The sequence below is a fragment of the Petaurus breviceps genome, unplaced genomic scaffold, assembly GCF_028583685.1.
Source record: "Petaurus breviceps papuanus isolate PSGF00001 unplaced genomic scaffold, PetGlider_PUasm1.0 90865, whole genome shotgun sequence".
Lineage (NCBI taxonomy): Eukaryota > Metazoa > Chordata > Mammalia > Diprotodontia > Petauridae > Petaurus > Petaurus breviceps.
In genome coordinates this window covers 16534769-16557377 of record NW_027187367.1, presented here as the reverse complement: position 1 = coordinate 16557377, position 22609 = coordinate 16534769, and the positions used below count along the sequence as shown (strand labels likewise).

The 22609-nt window shown below is 40.7% G+C and overlaps 1 pseudogene; it reads right to left on the bottom strand.

The window, feature by feature from the left end:
* Positions 1 to 1448: 1448 nt before the first annotated feature.
* Positions 1449 to 2920, bottom strand: LOC138150332 (heterogeneous nuclear ribonucleoprotein K-like; annotated as a pseudogene).
* Positions 2921 to 22609: the final 19689 nt, after the last annotated feature.

The window sequence follows — 22609 nt, the reverse complement described above, 5'->3', positions numbered from 1 at the left end:
AGAGAGAGAGAGAGAGAGAGAGAGAGAGAGAGAGAGAGAGAGAGAAACAGAGACAGAGACAAAGACAGAGAGAGACAGAGACAGAGAGAGATAGAGAGACAGAGACAGAGACAGAGAGACAGAGAGACAGAGAGACAGAGACAGAGAGAGAGACAGAGAGAGATAGAGAGACAGATACACACACGTGCATACACATACAGAGACAGAGAAATATAGACAGAGATGGAGGGAGAGTAACAGAGACAAAGAGACATAGAAAAAGAAAGATAGAAACAGAGATGGTGGACAGAGATAGAAGGAAATAGAGACAGACACACAGAGACAGAGAGAAAGGGGAGGCAGGGAGGAGGAGATAGAGACAGAAACAAAGAAACTAAGACACAGGGATAGACAGAGCCAGAAAAGGAAGGAGAGGGGGAGAGGGAGAGGGAAAGGGAAAGGAAAAATAAGGGAGGGAGAGAGATAGAGGGTGGAGAGGAAGAGAGAGACACAAAGAGTGATCAGTTGGCCAAGGGGGAGTGCAGTATAATGTGCGGTCACCAGATGGCGCTCCAGGAGTCTACTCATCCCTCTCCACCACTTCTCATCACTTGTGACCAGCTGGCTCCTGGTTCAATAGAATCTAAGAAGAGACTATAAAACACATCTCAAGAAATGCAAAACCTGCCTCATCAATCAATGAATCAACAATCAGCTAGCTTGTACCCATCTGGGACATGACTGATAGCTGTGCCCTCATGGGGAGGTAGATCAAAACTCTAACCTAGTTTTCTTTCAATACATGAAAACAAGCATTTATTAAGTACCTACTTGTGCCTGGCACTCTGCTAGGCATTTGGGGATTCAAGTATCTAAAAAAAAGCAAATGATCTTTATCTCAAATACTCATTTTCCATAGACCCCCTCCAAAAAAATTCCTCAAATTCATAAGATTCAACAATTCACTGTTTTGTTGGGTTTTTTTAGTCACTAAATTTATTTTAAAAATCAGAAAATATTTCTTACAAAAGAGCACTACATTCTGCACATTGCTCTGAATGGATGTCGGGGACACATGGCCTGTTGATACTCTTTCTCCCCTGTCCTGCAACCCAAAAAATTACAATGACCACAAAGCAAGGTGTTTACAATAGTTATAGGAGGGGGAAGATTATTATTACATCTTACCACCAATAATGAACAAAAATAAAATTCACTTTCTTTGCTGCTGTTTCAAAATGTCAATGTTAGTTTTGCTTGCCTTTCTACCCCCACCCCACTTCCCTACTCCCTCACCCCCTTTTGTAAGGAACTAAAACATTACATCTGGTGAACAGCAAAGATTTCACTACACCTCAAATGCAGAACCCCTATGAACACCTATGAATATTGATTTTTTAAACAGAAATAGATTAAAAAAAAGAAAGATTCAGGACTCCTTCAGTTCTTCACTAGTCTTAGAAAAACTTTCCAAAACACTACTTCATACTATAAAAAAAGAAAAAATAAATTGCATTAGAATTCTTCAACATCTACATACTGTTTCATACTGTTTTGCAGTAAATACTGTGCATTCTGTATCTGGTCCTGTGCTCCTGTTATGGTAATAATTCAATCCTCAGATCCTTCCAAAGGTCCATCAATTTTGATTGATGTTCCAGATTCATGATGTATTTGTTTGATTTACTGACCACCTTTGCCAATGATAGATCCAATCAAATCTTTGGGAATAGTTGTGTTGTAGTTTGGGAACTTGTGTGTTTATAATGTGTCCACCAAGATCACTGGATGAGCCATGGCCCCCTGCATAGTAATAATCATATCCAGAAGCACCTGTAAACTCATGGTACTCAACCTGTGGTTCACAAACCATCTGCCATTTGGAAGAACTCCATGTATCTATTGCAGAGTCTAAAGTCTCATCAGCACTACAACCAACCACTCCATTGTAAAGGGTACCACTTCTTCCTCCTCTGTCATAAGTCATAAGATCTCCTCTAGGTGGTGGTGGTGGAGGAAAAGGAAGATTTCAAGCTCTGCTACCACCCCTGCACCATGTCCAGGAGGAGGTGGGGGGAGTGTCCTCTGAGAGGGCTCATGCCACCATAATCTCTTCTAGATAGAGGCATAGGACACCCACCACGATCTGGGGGCATTCTATCAAAGTCTCTTCTTCCCAGCATGGGAAATCCTACAGGGCATCCTCATTGGTTATCAAACATCATTGTGAAACCACTGTAGTCATAGGTTTCATCATAGAAATTGGAATCATAGGGTTGTACATGTCCTTTGATGGGAGACTCCAGCATGAACTTTATGCACTCCACAACCCTATCAGGTTTTCCACTGATAAGAACAACTATCCTTAGAATAAGGACAGCATTCCTGGAAAAGCTTGATAGTTGAGTGTTTTCTCGAAGTTCTTTGATTTTAGCAACTTTGACCCCAATAATTCCTCCTACCAGACCCTGGTGAATCAACAGTGGCTTCCTTTATAGTATTGGTAATTTAAGCATTCCACAGCACCAGATTCAAGTGGGAGCTGGCTGGGTGCAGTGGGTGATGGCAACTGCAGGCCCTCTTCCAAGGTAGGGATGATTCTCTTCAGAATTTCTCCAATTGTTTCAATATATGCACTGATATTCAATATGTGCTCTGGGCCACTGTTGTCTGGGACAGAAACACTGGCATTATTGTCTGTATGAAGTGCTTTAATATTTTTGCCTCCTTTCTCAATCACTGCTCCAGTATTCTTGCTTTGAAGTCAAAGTCACAGTTCAACCATCTCGTCAGTGTTTCTAGATCTTTTAAAGGCCTACTCCCTCCTCCATTTCTTCAGCTGGGCACTTACCAAATACACTATTGATTTCAGTATAGGGGAAGGTTTCCTTTGTCTGCTCAATCTCCATTTCCTTAGATTAAAAGGGTAAACAATCATACAAGGTCACCTTCTCTTCTACCAACAATTCACTGTTAATGGCACTGTAACATAATCAAAGAGTGTAAACAATGCAAAAAACAGTGAAACAAGTTTTCAATTAATAATCTACAAAATCACTGTAGCTCCAGTTGGTTTCCTTCCCTTCATTACTTCTACCCAGCTAGTCCAGAGGTATAGAGAGTCTGAAGTCTCACCTATCAGCACTAAAACAAACCATGCTATGGAGAGACAGAAGGGAAATGGATGGGATAAGGTTTAAAACTGATTAAAGTTTCTTCAGCATCAAAGATTTGGGTTCAATCTTTCCTGTGATGCAAACTGACTGTGTGACCTTGGGCAGGTCAGTTAACCTCCCTGCTCTAGGCAACTCTTTAAAATATATGGCAGACTTCCCTTGCTAAAGGGAGTTACCTCAACTGGAAGTTTCCTATGCCAATGAAATAACAGTTTCAGTTTCCATTCTTGTAGTTTACCTACATCTTATAAAATTATTGGACAAAGTTTGTTATGCTTTTCTTGTGAACACGATGGATAAAGACAAGAGCTAGGCAATAGTAGTTAGAAGGGATCTGGAGCTAGTTGGATGACCGGAGCCAAAGTTGCATTCTTTAATGATTCAGTGCCATCTTGGAAGGAAGTCTCTAACAGAGAATCCTCAGGGATCTACCTTGGGCCTGAGCTATTTTTGCTGATGGCTTGGATAGAGGGATAGATTCTTATCAGATTTGAAGATTCTATGGTTCTGTAACTTCTTTGAACTTCAGTTATTCTCATTTGTAAAGTGAGAGAGGTTGGCCTAGATGATCCCTAAAGTTCTTTCCCAATAAAAATCCTATGAACAGTTAGGTAGCCACGTGGTCCAGGGGAAGAATTGCTAGACCCAGAGCCAGGAGGACCTGAAATCGAATGTGACCTCAGACATTTACTAGCTGTGTGATTGTGGGTGGTCATTCAATCTCTGTTTGCCTCAGTTTCCTCAACTGTAAAATGGGAATAATATTAGCACCTATTTCTGAGGGTTGTTGTGAGGTTCAAATGAATTAATATTTATAAAATACCCAGGTCCAGGATTCTTTTCTCTTTTTTTTACCCTATCTTTTAGTGCCCCAGCTGGGAAGACGTTACCTCTACGCCTTTCCTACTCTGCTCCCCATTCATTCTGGGCCCCCTTGAGGCCTACTCAGGCCTGAAGCACTGAGCAATGAGCTAGACTGACTCCTCCTCTCTCCTCCCAGCCACCCACCCTAGACTCTGATCGTCACTGTTACCCACAGGAAAATTAAAAGCTCATTGAAAATCTACTATGGAAAAGGGAGGAGAAAAGAAGAGGAAAAAGAGGAGAGAAAGAGAGAGACTGAGAACTATAACAGGCATCTGATAGGACCAGCTCTCCCCAGAAACATCTCTTCATATAAAATCTAATTGCAGCTTCCCTGCTGCTCAGGCAAATGAAATTTAAATATTTAACAAGGACGTCAGGACCACTGGGGCAGCAGAAACAGCTTCACAGGCAAGATGAAGGAGGGGAAGATAGCCTGGGCTGAATCCTGAGTGTCAGAGTTGAGCTGTGGCCTGGTCATCTGGCCCCATACACCCTGAACACTATCCAGGTGGCCATTAATTCACATCCTACTCATTGACTATGCCCAGGGGAATAATAACATAGCTAACATTTACATAGCGTTTTAATATCTGTAAAGCTTTTTAACATATAGTATCTCATTTGAGCTTCAGTATCCAGTGATGTGGGGCAGCTAGGTGGAGCAGTGACTAGAGGCTTAGAATCAGGAGTTCAAATCTGGCTTGAGACACTTAATAGCTGTGTGACCCTGGACAAGTCACTTCACTCTGTTTGCCTCAGTTTTCTCATCTGTAAAATGAGCTGGAGAAGGAAATGGCAAATTTCTCCAGTATCTTTGCCAAGAAAACCCCACATAGTATCATGAAGAGTCAGACAGGACGGAAGTGACCCAACGACAACAAAACCCAGTAATGTAGGTGCTATTATGAACCCCACTTTACAGGTGAGCAAATTGAGGCTGAGAAACGTTAAGTGATAGAGCTAGTTAGTTGTTGCAGACAGGATTTGAATTCAGGTCTTCCTTATTCGAAGTCCAACATTTTATCCATTTCCCTATTTAGCTTCCAGAAAACCCATAGGAACAATCCCCAGTTCCCCATGGGTTCCCTCCCTCACTTCCTCCCCCTCTATATTTATTGCCTCTGCTACTGCCAAGCATATCTGGTAGCTGCCTAACTCTTCAGGAAGTATGGCCAAGGATCTATTGTGAGCTTAGTATTGGGATAGGAGGGTGAGCAGCCCTGGCCTAGTAGCCTGGGCGTTGGTCTCAGAGTCAGAAAATAAAGATCTTGACTCTAACATACACTGTCTATGTGAATGTGAGCAAGCTGTTAAATATCAATGTCTCAGGGCCTCTTTTCCTTATCTGTAAAATAAGAATTGGATTGTAGGTTAGAGCTGAAAAGACCATTGTTGTTGTTATTCAATCTTGTTGACTCTGATACCTTTTCTGGGATTTTCTTGGCAAAGATACTGGACTGGTTTGCCTTTTCGTCCTCCGGCTCATTTTACAGATGAGGAAACTGAGATAAACAGGGTGAAGTGACTTGCCCAGGGTCACATGGCTAGGAAGTGTCTGAGGCTAGATTTGAACTCAGGTCTTCCTGACTCCAGACCCTGAGTTCTATCCACAGTACCAGCTAGCTGCCTGGAAGGGACCAGAGAGATCATCTTATCCAACCCTCTTATTTTACAGATGAAGAAACCAGGGCCCAGACTGTCCCAAGATTATTCAGGTGGTATGAGTCAGAGCTAAGATTTAAACCCAGATTCACTGATTTCAAATCTAGTGCTAATAAAAATAACAACAACATAAACAACAATAATAATAGCTAGCATTTTAGCACTTTAAGGTTTTGAAAGATATATGTGTGTGTGTGTGTTTAGAAATATATACACACAGATAAATAGACAAAGAGATATAAAATTTGATTATCCTAGTCCTGGGAGATAGGTGCTATTATTATACCCATTTTACAAATGTGAAAACTATGGCACTGAGAAATTTGGCAACTTGCCCCAGGGGACTCAGCTAGTAAGAATCTGAGGCAGAATTTGAACTCAGACCTTCCTGACTCTTAAGTCCAGAACAATTAACACTGAGCTCTTAAGTAAAACCACCTACCTGCCTACCATGCACTACCTCTCTTTTAGCATTGTGACAAAGGAAGACCTTTGTAGACCAGAAGGTGCTAAGGAAGCTTGAATTATGATGTTGACAATGGGCTTGTTGGCATCTTAGACTAGAGTAAATGAAAAGTTGAATTAAAAGGACAAAAGCTGCTTATCACAGTTGAGGTGCTGGGTAGCACCACTTTCCCTATCCAGCTGCCTTTCATCAAATTTATCTCAAAGTTTTATCTTATTAAAAGAGATAATATTTGCAAAGTGCTCAGCACAGTTCTTGACCTACAGTAGGCATTTAATCCACTCTTGTTTCTTTCCTCCCTTTGCTTCTACTCTTTCTTCCCTCCCCTGATCATGACCGATAGGTTGTGGACAATAACATTCACCTGATTCTCTTTGCTTTGGACCAAAACATTCACTTTGTATTTTTTCCCAATGGATCCATGGGTCTAATCATTAATGTCAATAGTCCCTCCAAAAATGCATTTTAATCCTATGTCCCTGTGTGAATCCTCTACCAGGAGTCCACCTAATGTGCTTAAGGCCTTTCTCTAGACCTTTTGACATCAAATGGATAACAATGGACATGAGCTGTTTGTTGGTTATTTCACATATCTCTCTGTTCTGTTTGTACTGCATAATTTTTAATTGGTGATGCATTACAGCCTACTCAACCTCACCATCATTGGTATTGTTGTGATTCTAAAATTATCCAACTGTAAGAAAAATCACTGAGGCAGATCTCTGAGCTAATTTTATCAAAGGATCTATGGGCCCCTATAATGCAGTGTACCTCGGATCTTCCTCACAATCTCAGATGTCCCCTTCCTCCAGGGCCTAAGTTTTATATTGTTTGATACCCAGACAATACAGGTAGGGAAGACCAAAAATATAAAATTTCATTGGTTGATAAACTTTGTCCTTGACCCTCCAGGAGGGTCTACAGAAAATATAGAATCCCATTGACTGACAAATGGGCTAATGAGCTGATCTTGACAGACCTATCTTGACCTTTCAGGAGGTCCCACCAAACTGATGAGCACACCCACCATGGGCAGGGCTGATACACAAATATCAAAACATTTACATGAGATAGGCCAGTAGACAGGCAGGCTGCAGGATGGCTAGCAGGTTCACTCATTGGACAAGTGTTCATGGTCATCTTCCCATGTTGGGCAATAGAGGGATGACAAGGGACAGAGAGGCAACAAAATAAGTGGGAAACTTATTACATAATTGAGTCACCTCCACTGCAATGGGCTTGGTCACCATAACAAGGAAAAATAAAGGTGGGGGTCTTCTAGTTAACTTCCTATGATTAAGCAAGTAAACTTACATTCTGTTGTTCACAGCTCTGAGGCCTAATATCAGAACTATAATCACCACTGCTATGGAATAATATCAAACTGATTAATGCCAATGGGAATAAAATAGGTGTCTAATGAAATTAGGGTCCAGTTAACCATCTATAACACCATAGATCAATTACCCTTTCGGCAAAGCACAACTTGAATTCTTTGGGGGCTGTGGTATTCCATGACTTAAATCTGTTCTCCAGAATACTGTAGTGTTTTTAGGTTTGGTTTGGTTTTTGAAGTGGGAGGCAAAGCAGTCAGGGTTAAGTGACTTGCTCAAGGTCGCACAGCCAGTAAGAGTCAAGTGTCTGAGACTAGATTTGAACTCAGGTCCTCCTGAGTCCAGGGCCAGTGCTCTATTCACTGCACCACCTAGCTGCCCCTTATTGTCATTTTTAAAATGGGTCTTTGATTCTGGAAAAAGTTTGGGGGTCAGTAAAACTACTAGGTAATTCCCCAAGCCAAATCAACCCACCTTTTTCTTCCTATTCAATTCCATGAGTAGTCTCTGCCTACTTATGAATCGGTAAGACCAATTCCATGGGTCAATCAGTCAATTGAATTTAATTGTCTGGATAATAGGTCTTCTTCCTCCAGATGGTTTTTCCCATGTAGAAAGGAAACTCTTTTGAATGACTATGGATTTGGATTATGAAACCCAACAACATATTGGTGCTCCATGTGTCCTCCCAGAGCAGGAGCACTTGGAGGATCTTGCCATCTATGCAAGGAATCTGTCTGCCATCTGGATTCTACAGTAGCGCTCTTCTATGATTGGAGCCAACACATTTAGTGGACATTTGTTTCCTCGTTTTATGCCTTCTTTGGTATTAGCGATCAGAAGGTCATTAAATAAAATATCTAGGTTGTTACCAACTTTCAAGAATCTGGTTATGTGTAATAGCCAGATTTGGGGTTGCTTACTCTGTTTCAGATTCCTATCTACTCAAATTACTGCTCTGAGACTCCAGTGTCTCTGAATTTATTTTCTAGGATCAGACAGTAATTAATTACATGATATCTCATTGTTGTGGTTTCAAAGGTAAAAATAAAAAGGTAATTCACTTAAAATAGAAATACGGCATGAAATCAGAAAATACAGCAACAAAAAAAATGTTCAACTCCTCCTTCCCAAATAATCCATCTCCCATATCTCCAATGCTAGGAGGTTGGAGGCTCCCACTTCCTTTTCCCATCTCGTCCTATGAGGTGTTAAGGAACGACTAGCACCTCCGCTATGAGGGCTTGCCAGACTGCTCATCCACCTTGGGTTTTTCACCTGTTACCTAACTCACCTCTGTGGCTCCAAGAAGCTGTAATGTACACAGTGGCCACTCTAGTCAAACTGTCTGCGCAGGTGGGCTAAACCACAGGGTAACCAGCGGGCCTCAAACCCATTGGTAAATCAAAGGATGCCTACTCCAAGTAGTGGAATGGATGGTTCAGAATAATTGGTTCCAATGGCTATGAAGATGGCTGAAGCAGGTTTAAAAACTTAGTCAGACATTGAGGATGCCAAGGTCATCCCAGGCCATCACCAGTCCTCATTTTTTGTCGTGCCCCCTGGACTTTGATGACTCTAGAAGAGAGACTGGGTCATTAATTCATTCTCCCTCTCAATCCTCCTTTCAAAACCTTTGGCCTCTGAGCCATTCCCACACCATGCCCACATACAGCCATCTAGGACAAAACAATCAAGACCCTTTCCACAACTAGCAATTCTCTCCCTTCTTATAGCCCTGGGGGAATGGAGTAGTTTTGTGAGGAGAGGTTTTATCCTCCTTGACATATGATTTTGGATTATGCACAGAGGACAGACACCATGTTGATAAAGGACTTTAAGTTTCATTTTGCTCTCAATTTAAAAATTTTAAAAATTAAATCTCAATTTAAAGATAAAAAAAAACTTTCTTGTAGCCAATAACCAACATACCCAGTAGGGTTTTGTATTCTCTGTATCAGTTGGTATGATGGTAAAGATGGCATCTAATAAAGAATATCACTGGTGGTGCAGTGGACAAAGTGCCAGGCCTGGAGTCAGGAAGACTTGAGTTCAAATCTGGCCTCAGACATTTCTTAGATATATGACCCTGGGCAAGTCACTTAACCCTGTTTGACTCAATTTCCTCATCTATAAAAATGAGCCGGGAGAAGGAAATGGCCAACCATTCCAGTATCTCTGTCAAGAAAACCCCAAATGAGGTCACAAAGAGTCAGACACAACTGAACAATGAAGAATACCATTTGCACACCCCTTCTTTTTCCCCTGTTGTGCCTTCCTCAAGAATGCCCTCCATGCATGTGTGATTATTTTCATCAACATTTTATAGAGATAGGAAAATCTGCATCAGTTTTCTCATCTATAAAGTGGAAATAATAATAAAGCACTTAACTCCCAGGGTTGTGGTGAGGGTCAAATGAGATGATATTTGTAAAGTGCTTTACAAACTCTAGAGCACTCTATAAAAGATTCTTCTTTTAGACATCTTATTGGGACATCAAAGGATTCCACCCCACCCCAAGACTTTGCTATTCTCTTTTGGATAACTTAAAATTGAACTCTCACTGCTCCTAAAATTATGTTGCCATACAACATGGGCCTCATTCATGTGCGTTTAGTTTTGTCGTGCTGGTTTCCTTGTCTCTGTCTTCATTGCTGCTGCTTCTATTTCCTAATACAACATATAGGTCACAATGGTATTAGAGGACAAACATTTGAGTCTGTCTTATGTGAGCATCAAGCCTAACACACCCTCTCCTACGTTGAAAACAAACAAAAAACAATTGTACCATATGAGACGTCGGAAGCCATCAAAAGCCATGCCATTAGTCCAGAAGGCATTTGTAGAAAGGAAGGAAAGTCAAGAGACTGGAAATTGGGTTACTATTACCCTGTTTTTCAAAGGTCTCTATCTATTTCCAAGATCTAAACATTGTCACTAAAGGTGAAAAGAGCTTCTTTAAAAAACAAAAACCTAGGCACAGCTAGGTGGCACAATGAATAGAGCACTGGCCCTGGAGTCAGGAGGACCTGAGTTCAAATTCAGCCTCAGGCACAACACAAAACTAGTTAGGTGACCTTGGGCAAGTCAATTAACTGCAATTGCCCTTCCTCCCCCCCCCCCCCTCCAAAAAGGAAAACAAAAAACAAAAATCTTTACAGATCTTTCCCATTAAAAAAAAATCTGTTTATTGACCTTGGGCAAGTCACTTAACCCCAATTGCCCTACCCTCCCTCTTCCAAAAAGGAAAAAGACAAACAAAACCTTTACAGATTTTTCCCATTTAAAAAAAAATTCTGTTTATTGTCAGTCTTCCTCTGTTACCCTTAAATTACTTAGGATGATTCTGCTAGGTAAATTTCTTTTTTATTTTAAAAATAAATGTATCTATATCTTTATTGATGTTGGTTTTTTTTTTTTTACTTCACCAGAATTTCTCTTTCTTTATCAGAACTCTTCCATTGCCCCCTCCAATAGAACCAAGCCATATAACAAATATTATTTTTAAAGAGAAAAGGGATAAAAAAAAAGAGGAAGGGGAAGTAGAGGAGGAAAAGTCAGCAAAATTGATCAATACATCAAAAAAGTTTGTAAGTCTATACAATGTATTATATCCATGGACATCTGATCTCTGCAAAAGAAGAAGGTTAGAGCGTCTTCTTATGTCTCTTCTTTGGGGCTATGGCTGTTCTTTATAATTATAATTTTGTAGCATTCATTTTTGATTATTTTGTGGTTGTTCATTCCATTTACATTGATACAGTCTTTGTAAATATTGTTTTCTTGGCTCCACTTACTTTACTCTGCAACAGATGGTGTAAATCTTTCCATACTTCTCTATAGTCACCATTTTAGTCATTTCTTATAGCACAGTAAGATTTCATTACATTCATGTACCACAATGTGTTTAGCTGTTTCCCTAATCGATAGGCATCTACTTTGTTTCCAATTCTTTGCTAACACAAAAAAATGCTGCTATAAATATTTTGACATAGCTAAAATATGGTTATTAGTTCCAGCCAAATGGAAATAAGCAGTTTGAAATCAAATAATACGCCCACTTCAGAGGATGCCTTATTAGTGCTATTTGAGACCTAGCTGTATATGGGGCCTTTCTTTATTAGACAAATTTTAATAAAACTCTTTGCATAATTGGTTAATAAGATGAAAAAATGTGCATCTGTAATAGCAAGCACCTAGCATACTCAGGATGGCTGCTAACACAGATTCTTTGATCTTCTTTTCTAAAAGAAAGCAACAAAAAAAGGGTTAAGAATCTTACTTTACTCAAACATATATATGTGTGTGTGTGTACATACATATATATATACACACATACACACACATATATCTATATCTATCATTCACTTAGTTCAGGGGGAAAAGTCAGCACCCTGAACTTCATAAAATACAAACAGAGATTACAAGCAGACAAAAAATATAGACAGATGAAATAACACAATTCAACAGACCACAGACAGGGCTTCTAGCTGCCCACAGTCTCATCTGGCCAAATCACACAACTCTTCCTATAAGTGAGTCCTGAAGCAAAACTTCATGTCAGGGTATATATATAAAGCCTTCTCCGGGGTCAAAAGACATCACAACCTTTGTGACCTACTGCCTAATTACAAAGTGACAAAAGGTGGGTCTTCCTGAAAAACAAGCCTCCCCTAAGCAAGCTTCTCTTGTTGGGCTCCAAGTGAGGCACCATTATAGTATCTTGACATATTAAGTGTAATCAATGATGCACTTTCTCATTTAGATTGATGTATTTTGTAACTTCCAGCAAATGACTGTTGTCATTAAAACCAATCAAAATAAACTGAACCATACCTTCAAATCACAGTATCTCAAAGTGTTAAATCAAGATTTTAAAAAATAATAAACATTTTCAACTGTGTTGCTCATTTAAATATTATTAATTTTAGTGAGAAAAAAGTTTTGTACGATTGATAAAGAAAAAATATTCTTATTTTATCTTTTAAATATTTGTATTTTAGAATGTACATCATACATTTGCACAGTGATACCTGTATAAACTTTAAAAATAGATATTCATATAATGAGGGTACATGCTCAAAACTGTTTTTGTCAATAAGGATGTGCAATCAAAAGATTTGGAGTATACTTCTCTAGCCTGACATGCGTATCCTACTACAAGTAAAAGCTCTTCCTCAACCTCATTATTAGTTAGTTTAAATTCTCTAGGGCAGAAGATGAAAGAAAAGAAACAGAGTAGGAAACAACTCTACTTCTTCCCCATAATTCAATCTCATACCTCTTTTTGACACATTTGGTTTATTTATGTTAAATGGAGGATTGGGCAGTTAAGACTACTGACAGGACCTTTTGGAATGAAGGTAGAGAGGAAGTCAATCTAAAACAGAGCCCAATAAACTAGAAGCAGGGATGAAGTTTTTATCTCAAAGCTCTCACAGCATTAGGGATAATGAGATTTATAATTAGAAGGGGCATTAGATATCATATACCCTCACTCAGGAGATCAGAGCAATGACACCAATGTCATCTACTACCTCCTGGGCCATCCAATGACTTGAATGACTCTGGAAGAGAGAGTGAGGCTGACAACAACTTCAAACAACTCTGCCTCACTTAAATCAGTTCACAAACAAGTTAAGACATCACCCCATCAGGGCAACTAGGTGGTACAGTGAATAGAGCACCAGCCCTAGAATCAAGAGGACCTGAGTTCAAATTCGCCCTCAGACACTTAACACTTACTAGCTGTGTGACCTTGAGCAAGTCACTTAACCCCAATTTCCCTGCCCTCCCCCTCCAAAAAGCAAAAAAAAAAAAAGACATCACCCCTTGATGTCATTGGTCCTCTTCAAAATTGAAGGATGAACAATAACAGCCAAAGCAGCAGCACTGCCCCCAACAAGCCTTCCATTTAGTCAGACTGAAGCAGGGTTCTACCAATATAATTTGCAAAGGTCAACAAAAATCATTTAGTTTAACGTACCCCTGAAGAAGAATCCCCTCTGCAATACTGCTGGAAAGTTGTACCTGGGCTCCTGTTTGAATACCTCTGGTGACAGGGCATTAGTTCTACTTTCAAGAGGTTTTAATAGTTAAGAATTATGTCCTTCTATCAAGCCTTGATCTACCTCTTTTTGATTTTCAAGTGAGCCAATAATCATTTATTAAGCACTGACTATGTGTTGAACACTTTGATAAGTATTGGGGATATACAAACACAAGCAAAAAGAAAGTTGGCCCCCACCCTTGAGGAACTTACTTTCTAATAGAAGATGACACATAAAAGGGTGCTGAAAAGGCGGTGGCAGAGGAAGACCAGAAGTATAGTATAGTGTCAAAGGGTAGGAAGAGTTGAACGGAGACTGAAAGATGATTGACCTTGGCCCTCCTTCATGGAGGGATCCGGGGCAAGTCATTTCTGAGTTTTAATTTCTCATTTATAAAAGAAGGGATCTGGACTAAGTGGTCGTTGAGGTATGTTTCCAGCTCTGAGTCTATGTTTCTGCAATTTTCCACACGAACACCCTTTAAAATACTTGAAGATGGTTCATTAAGCATCATCGATCTAAGGCTGAAAGGTACTCCAGAGGCCATCTTTTGCATCTCTCTCATTTTGCAGATGAGGAAAATGAGACAGCGGCATGTTAAGAGGCTTGCACGAGATCACACAGCAAGTAAGCATTAGAGGAAAATTTGAACCCAAGTTTTCCAGCTCTAGAGCCAATGTTTTCCCACTTCTTTAGGCTAAAAGATTCCCCGATTTCCTCAAAGGATTCATCCTCATGTGGCTTCACTTCAAATTCCCTTTCTCTTCTGGTTGCTGAGCTAGAGTACCTCTAGAAAAGGGTAATGTCCCTTCTAAAATGTGGCACCCCCAACTGAATGTGGTCCAGCCAGTGCAGAGGACAGCAAGACCAACACTTTTCTTGTTATGGATGTTGTTGCTGTTCAGTCATTTCAGTTGTGCCTGACTCTTCATGATTCCATTAGGTTTTCTTCGCAAAGATATTGGAATAGCTTGACATTTCCTTCCCCAGCTCATTTTATAGATGAGGAAACTGAGGCAAACAGAATTAAGTGGCTTGCCCAGGGTCACATAGCTAGTGCCTGAGGCAAGATCTGAATTCAGGTCTTCCTAATTCCAGACCTCGCACTCTATTCACTGTTCTGGACAACTTGCCTTCATTAAGTTAGCCTGCTATGATTTTTCTTTTTTTCTTAAGCGGGGGGAAGGCAAGGCAATTGGGGTTAAGTGACTTGCCCAAGGTCACACAACTAGTAAGTGTCAAGTGTCTGAGGTCAAATTTGAACCCAGGTCCTCCTGACTCCAGGGTGGGTACTCTATTCACTACGCCACCTAGCTTCCCACCTACTATGATTCTTAATGAGTTTGTAGTCCTATAAAATATTTCAACTTTATTTTTTCACAGAACCATAGGTTTTAAGAGTAGGAAGGGTCCTTAGAGGCCTTTTAGTCCAACCTATAATGGAAAGGAAGCCCTATTATATGTATTTCACAAATGGACATCAATAAGTAGAGTGAGACTCTAGCCCTGGTCTAGCTTTCCTCATTTGCAACTCAGAGATTGTGGAATCAAGGAATCAGAGGAATTCTGAGGAACTTGCTTGATGCACCAAAATGTTACTGGTTTAGAAGTCAGGAGACCTGGGTTCTAATATTAGCTCTACCCCTAATTAGTGGTGTGACCTCATTGGGATGAAGAAAGGAAGACTCATCTTTCTGAGTTCAAATCCAACCTCAGACACTCACTAGCTGTGTGACCCTGGGCAAGTCACTTAAACCTATTTTGCTCCCGTTCCTGATCTGTAAAATAAGTTGGAGAAGGAAATGATAAATCACTCCAATATCTTTGCCAAGAAAACCCCAAATGAGGTCATGGAGAGTCAGACACAACTGAAAACAACAGAACTGAACAAAAGTGGAATGAGTTGCTTTGAGAAGTGATGGTATCCCCTTCTTTGGGGATCTTCAGTAAGAATCTGGACAACCAACCACTGGTTGGGTCTGCTGTTATGGAGATTCCTTTCATGTATGGGGTAGACTAGATGGCAGCCGAGGGCCCTTCTAATGCTGAAGTTCTGTGTTTCCCTCCCCCAACTACCACTAGTTCCCTTTCTTTCCTGGTAACTGTTTGCAGTATCTGTCACTATTTACAAAGGCTGGAGTTGGTGTGTCTTATCTCTGACTTGCTGTCGATCTTTATTCATTCACTTACTGTCTTTTGTATTCTGAGAGAATCACCTAATCAGGTAAGGAGAATTCCCTCTAAAGATGTAATCGCACCAGTTTGTGTACAAAACCCACTTCTACCCAAACCTGAAGCAGTTGTTCTGAGAGACAGAATTGAGACCTATTGGATGATATGATTCCTGATTGGCTGAGATGCCTCTGAGTCAATAATGATTTCTTCCTGCATGAGTCAGGGCAGTCTCTTTGAAAGAGGAGTTAGAGAGAGGCTTTTGAGGAGAAGCACGTGGGGACTTTTGTTTTGCTTTCTGTGTTTTAATTAAATTTTGTTTTCATTCAATGAAAATCCATCTTCTCTGCCTCCCAATTCCAACGCATTAAGAAAGAGAAAAAAAGAGAAACAAACAAAAATCTCTGGTATAAGCACGTAGAGTCAAGCAAAACAAATACCCAAATTGGTCACATCTAAAAAAAAATTATGTCTCAATCTTCATCCTGAGAGTATAATCTCTAAATGAGGAGGTGAGCAGCTGTATCATCATGAATCCTCTGGAATCCCAAATGGGACTTTTTGAATGGAAGACCAGAAATCTCCCTTGAGTCAGAGACATATGGAGAAGCTGGCCCCAACATGTCCCTTGACTTCCAGCGTCTGAAACTGTAGACAGTGCTAAGAGCAGATTCCCCCAACCCTACTTTTCCTGCCTCTCTCTCTGTGGTTGAGTTTGCTCACAGACAGTGTTTGTTTACTCTCATGTGGTTTTTGGTCTATTCTAATCTGTATAATTTCCCTGATTTCTATTTACTGTTTACTTTGATAAAGAGATAGAGATTTACTAGCTTTCCCAATTGGGTTGTGGGGTGTGTGTGTGTGTGTGTGTTTGTGTGTGTGTGTGTGTGTGTGTCTAACCAGCATTTGGTGGGAGGGAGCTCTACTGGGAAGAGGCAGTTAACTATTACCCTCCCCTTGAGAGTAGTCAGGGACAGTGGCTTTTATTCTGAACCCCTATAATATTCTTAGACTACAGATATTTCATATACAGTAAATAGTTATGATTTTAGATTGATACCCTGCTTGGAGATAAGAAAGTGGAGGAAAGATCACCCAACACAGCAGCCTTGGATCCTGACTGCACCCTTTTCTCACTCCCAGGCTGCTGTCACTGACAGCTCAGCCCTCCTACTTTCCACAAATGAGGAAACTGCAATCTTCTTTGGAAACAGGACAAGCCAGATCTCAGATCAGATATCTATCAATTCCACACACAGACCAAACATATTTATTTTAAATAGCCAACCACATACATACTTTTAAAGCACAATTCATATTCCTCTGCCCCTCTCCCCATTAGATTGTAGGTCTCTTTGATGGCTGAGACTGTATAATTTCTCATTTGTGTACCCAGGGTTTAACTAGTGTTTGTTGAATGAAGTGAGCTTAGACCTGGGATTAAAGGTAAAGAGGCTACCTTATTTGTCTTTTGGAGGAGACGGGAGGCCACTGGTCCAAGGCCTTTTAGGCCCATCTCCTAGGGGTAATTTCAGATAGTACTGAAACTGAGGCTTAATGTGGGGAAGTGACTCGTCCAAGGTCCAGTAATTCGCAGAACTATATATAAATCCAAGTCTGGGCTTCAGAAGCTCCCCCTACTTCTCTCTTATTAGCCTAGTGACAAGAGACCTTTCAATGTGCTCCTAACCAAACTGCCATCAATGAGTAAATGATCCAAGACTTGGCTCTGTGCCTGAGATGATCATTGTCCCTCGCTCAATTTCCCTGAGGACTGCATTTAGGTCAAGAGAGCAAGGGACATATCTGACCAAATTGATATGTCAGGATTTCAGATTTAATCATCTGAAAAGTTCTGAAATGAGTGATTTACAGAAGGTGAAAATTCTTACTCCCTGGAGATTTTTAAGAATATCCTTTCCTATTCTCTGCCTACCATGAGGTTAGGTCTTAGGGTTCCAGTGCATTAGCCAATCTCTTTGAAATGTTAAATATTAAATAACTAGAGGTCAATGGAGCTGAGATCCACAACATCACAATTTATAGATGTAGAAGCTGGACCTCAGAGATGGTTTGACGAAGGGAGTTGTCTCAGGTGTCAAACGTACCAAGCAGAAGAAAGGAAACAAGAAATTATTAAGTGACTACTATGTGCCATTATCTCATTTCATCCTCACAACAACCCCAGAAGGTAGATGCTATTATTATTTCAATTTAAAGATGAGGAAACTGAGGCAAATGGGTTAAATGTTTTGTCCAGGATCATACAGCCAAGAGTTTTCTGAGGCAAGATTTGAACTTGAGTCTTACAGATTCCAGGCCTAGTGCTCACCACTTAGCTGCCTCTAACAGAGCTGACATTTGAAACTAGGACCTCTATTTCCAGATCCAGCATTCTTACCTCTTACCATATCACACAGCAAGCTTTCCACTCCCCTCCCCAACTTCTCTACACTCCCTAAGGAATTATTCTTAAGGACACGGGAGGTCGAGATTAGAGTTACAACAAGAATGTAGATTTCCTCATTTTGAGTCTTTGCTCCACCACAGTAAGGAGAGAATACAGGATCAGATCTCTAGAGCTGGAAAGGATTTCATTGGCCATCCAGTCCCACCTCATCACTTTATAGATGATGAAACTAAGGTTCAAGAAACTTGCTCAAATTCCCTTAGCTCAAGCCAAGATCATATGCTCAGGGTTATATAGGCACATGTCAAAGGCAAGATTTGAGCCCAGGTAGGGAAAACCCCTGACCCTGGAGTCAGTGCTGTTTCTACTATACTCTGTAGGGATAATCTTTTACCTCAGGACAGTCTTACCCTCTGCATGCCTCACTTCATTCTTCTAGGGATAGTTCTATGATAGTGTAGCAAAGAAGTCTTTTACATAGGGTATGGCGACTGTCGTGCATGGCTTACAGACCAATGGACATCTCTAGCCTCTTTTTTTCCCTCACTAAGGGAGATTTTATTTCCAGCCAGGTTGGGGCCAGAAGTTTGGTCATGTTGCTTTCCCCAGAAGGAAAGGGTGCTGGGCTAGAACTGCATCTATTCGCTCCCTTAAATACTATTAGTCTAGGGGATGTGATTCTAAGGTTCAAACTAAACTAAACTTCTGATTGTTAATCATTAATGGGGAAAGGAGAACCCTAGGTTCTATGTCTAAGGCTTGACTTTCTTCTCATCAAATACAAGCTCCACAATGAACACACATAGTAAGTAGCAAAGAAACTCATTTATTCAAATTAATAACAAAGTAACAAAGAAAGAATGTTGTTGTTCACTTGTTTCTAATTCTTTGTGACTTTACTTAGGGTTTTCTTGGCAAAGATACTGGAGTGGTTTGCCATTTATTTCTCCAACTCATTTTACAGATAAGAAAACAGAGGCAAACAAGGTTAAGTGACTTGCCCAGGGCCATATAGCTAATAACTATCTGAAACCAGATCTGAACTTAGGAAGATGAGTCTTCTTGACTGCAAGCCTAGCACTCTATCCACTATACCACCCAGCTGCCCAAAGAAAGTACACATAGGAAAATATATACCAAGCAATACAGGATGAAGCAGCTCTCCCATTGGGATCAAGGTAGCTTAATTCAACCAAAAGTCCCAAAAACTCACCCAAAGGAGAAATTCCCCAAAGTCTCCAGTGTAGGAATCTGGAGTTAGGAACATGATCGAGACTGCTGGCTCCTTTCATGTCAGTTTCTGATCAGGGTCTCATTCTCCCTTCATCAACTTGAAGCGGGGCTATCATCATCCATCTTCTCTCTTGAATCTGAAAGCCAAAAGTGCCCAAAGCAACTACAGACCCTAAAGAGCCTAAGAAATCCTTCAAATCTTTTTTTTTTTAATTTACTGAGGAATCACTAAAGGCTTAGATAATAAATTGAGACTATGATGAGGCCCTGGACAGGGTAATAGAGGCAAATGGGCTAAGCCACAAAAGGCCAAACCAAAGCTTGTTGGGTTATAGCCCCAGAAGTGGCTATGAGGAATCTCCCTGCTCTTGGTCTCCAGGGACAGGTAAGGACTTCCCAGTAATATGGAGGAAAATCAGTAATGTAGCTTCTTCAAGAGGAAACCAGGCTTCTACTCTGTACCAGAAGATAGAAAAAGCATGATGTGAAAAGAGCTGGGTCTAAGGGGAAATTGTTAACAATAAAACAGGATTTCCAAGCTGTATGATTGAATAGGACAGAGGAAGTATATGAATTTTGGAGAGGGAAGGCTGGGCTGGACTGGGATAAAATCATGGGGAGAGGAGGCAAGGAGAAAGTTTGTGTTTGTTTGTTTTATGTCTGGGCAGAGGTTTACTCTAAATAATAGGATCACAGATCCAGCACTCAGCAAGACCTCAGAGGTGATCTCTTCCTCTCCTCTCTCTTATCTCATCACTGATTTCTCCCAGATGAGCCTTGGCCTCATGCCCCTCCTACCATTTTCTACCTTCAATCCCACACATGTGCTACTGTATGAAGACAAAGAAAATCACTCAACCCTTCTGACATCGTCCACTACAAATTTATCTTAACTGGGCCCTCACTGCTGCTAGGCAATTGTACTATACTTCCCTTATCAATTCACTATCACACTCTCCCCAGCAGCTCTTCCAAATATTTTTATCCGTACTCAAACCTCCCATTACTCTCCCTTTCCTGAGTCAGCTTAGAATCTTGCCTCATATATTACAGAAAAAAATGAGGCCATTCACCATGAACTCTCTCTTCCCCCTTCTTCCACATCTCCTATTGCTCTGATGCCTTCTGCCACCCCCTCCTCCTTCATCCCTATCTTACATGATAAATTGGCCTTCCACCTTGCCAAGGCTAAATCCTCTACTTGTTCCAGTGACCCCATTTCCTCCTGTCTCCTCTAACAGATTGCCCCCTCTGTCATCTCCACCCTTTCACTTATTTTCAATTTCTCCCTGTCTACTGGTTCATTTCCTACTGTCTACAGATATGACCATGACTTCCCCATACTGAAAAAGACCCTCCCTTGATTCTTTCATCCTGCAGTTTATCTTCCTATACCTCTTCTGCTCCTTACAGACAGTTCTCCTTTACGTAAGTGGATCCTTCCACATGTATGTAAAGCAAATATGGACATAAGAATTGATCAGGCAAAGACTGATCTCTGCCCCAGAAGTCTAAAGCCAAGCCCCTGTCTTGTGGCATCAGTCTCTCCCCCAATCTATTCTTCTGTCTTCACTTAGAGGTTTTGTTAGGGGGTTCTTTTTAAGTTTTTATTGTTATTATTGTCATCAAGGTGATGGAAGACTGTGGAGTAATGAACCAAGGAGCAGGAGGAGAGAAAGAAAACACAATACTGTGCAGTAAAGTTAACATATGTGGTTGGTTTTTTTTGGTTTGGTTTGGGGGTTGTTTTTTTTTTTTGGAATATGAGCTTCTTTGGAATCTTTATATAAAGTCAAATTTGTGAAATGTGAATTTACCTAAAGTGTACAGCTAAACTCTAAAAAGTCATCTACATGAGGCACCTTCACTTTCTTTCCCTTTGTTTTCTTTTTAACCCCTTGCAGTCTGGCTTCCAACCTTATCACTGCTCTCTCTAAAGTTACTAATGATTTCTCAATTTCCAAATCCAATGATCTTTTCTCAGTCCTCATTCTGCTTTGACCTCTCTACAGCCTTTAACGCTATTGATCACTCTTTCCTTCTTGTTATTTTCTTCTCTCTAGGTTTTTGGGACTCTGCTCTCTCCTGGTCCTTCTTCTATCTTTCTGACCAATTCTTCTCTTCCTCCTTTGCTGCATCCTCTTCCAAATCATGCCCTCTAATCACAGCTGTCCCTCAGGATTCTGTCCTGGGCCCTCTTCTCTTCTCCTCCTCTATTACTTTACTTGGTGATCTCATCAGTCCAAAGAGATTTAATTACCATCTCTAAGCTAATGATTCTCAGATCTGCCTATCCTACAGCAAACTCTCTGTTGACCTCCAGTCTCACATCTCCAACTGCTTTTAAGATATCTTAGGGCAGCTAGATGGCTCAGTGAATAGAGCACTAGCCCTGGAGTCAGGAGGACCTGAGTTCAAATTGGGCCTCGGACACTTAACACAAAAAAAACTATCAACATGACCTTGGGTAAGTCACTTAACCCTAATTGCCCTACCTTCCCCCCTCCAAAAAAGCAAAAAAAAAAAAAAAAGAAGAAGACATCTCAAACTGGATGTCCAGTAGACATCTTAAGCTCATTATGACCAACACAAAACTCATTATCTTTCCTCCTTCTCTAGCTTTCCTAGTACAATTGAGGGCAACACCATTCTCCCAACCTCTCAGGCTTGAAACTTAGGAATTATCCTAGCCTTCTTACCATCTCTTAACCCCCATATCCAATCTGTTGCCAAGGCCTGCTGATTTCATCTTTTGCAGTAACACTTGTATGCCTCCCTCTCTCCTCTGACACTCTCATACTATCCCTCATCATCTCATGTCTGGATTATTGAAGTAGCCTGGTGGGGCTCTGCCTGCCTCGAACCTCTCACCATACCAATCTAGCTTCCATTCAGCCACTAAAGTGATTTTCCTAAAGTGCAGATCTAACCATGTCACCATGCCTACTCGATAAACTCCAGTGGCTCCCTATTGCCTCTAAGATAAAATACAAAGTGCTCTGTTTGGCATTCAAAGTCTTTCTTTACCTAGCTCTCTCCTACCTTTCCAATCTTCTTATTCCTTACTCCCCAACATGCACTCTTTGATCCAATGACACTGGCCTCCTGGCTGTTCCCTGAACTAGACACTTTATCTCTTGCCTCTAGGCATTTTCTCTGTCTGCCATGGCTGGAATGATCTTCCTCCTCTACTCTGACTACTGATTTCATTTAAGTCCCAACTTCTATAGGAAGCCTTCTCCAACCTCTCTTAAATCAG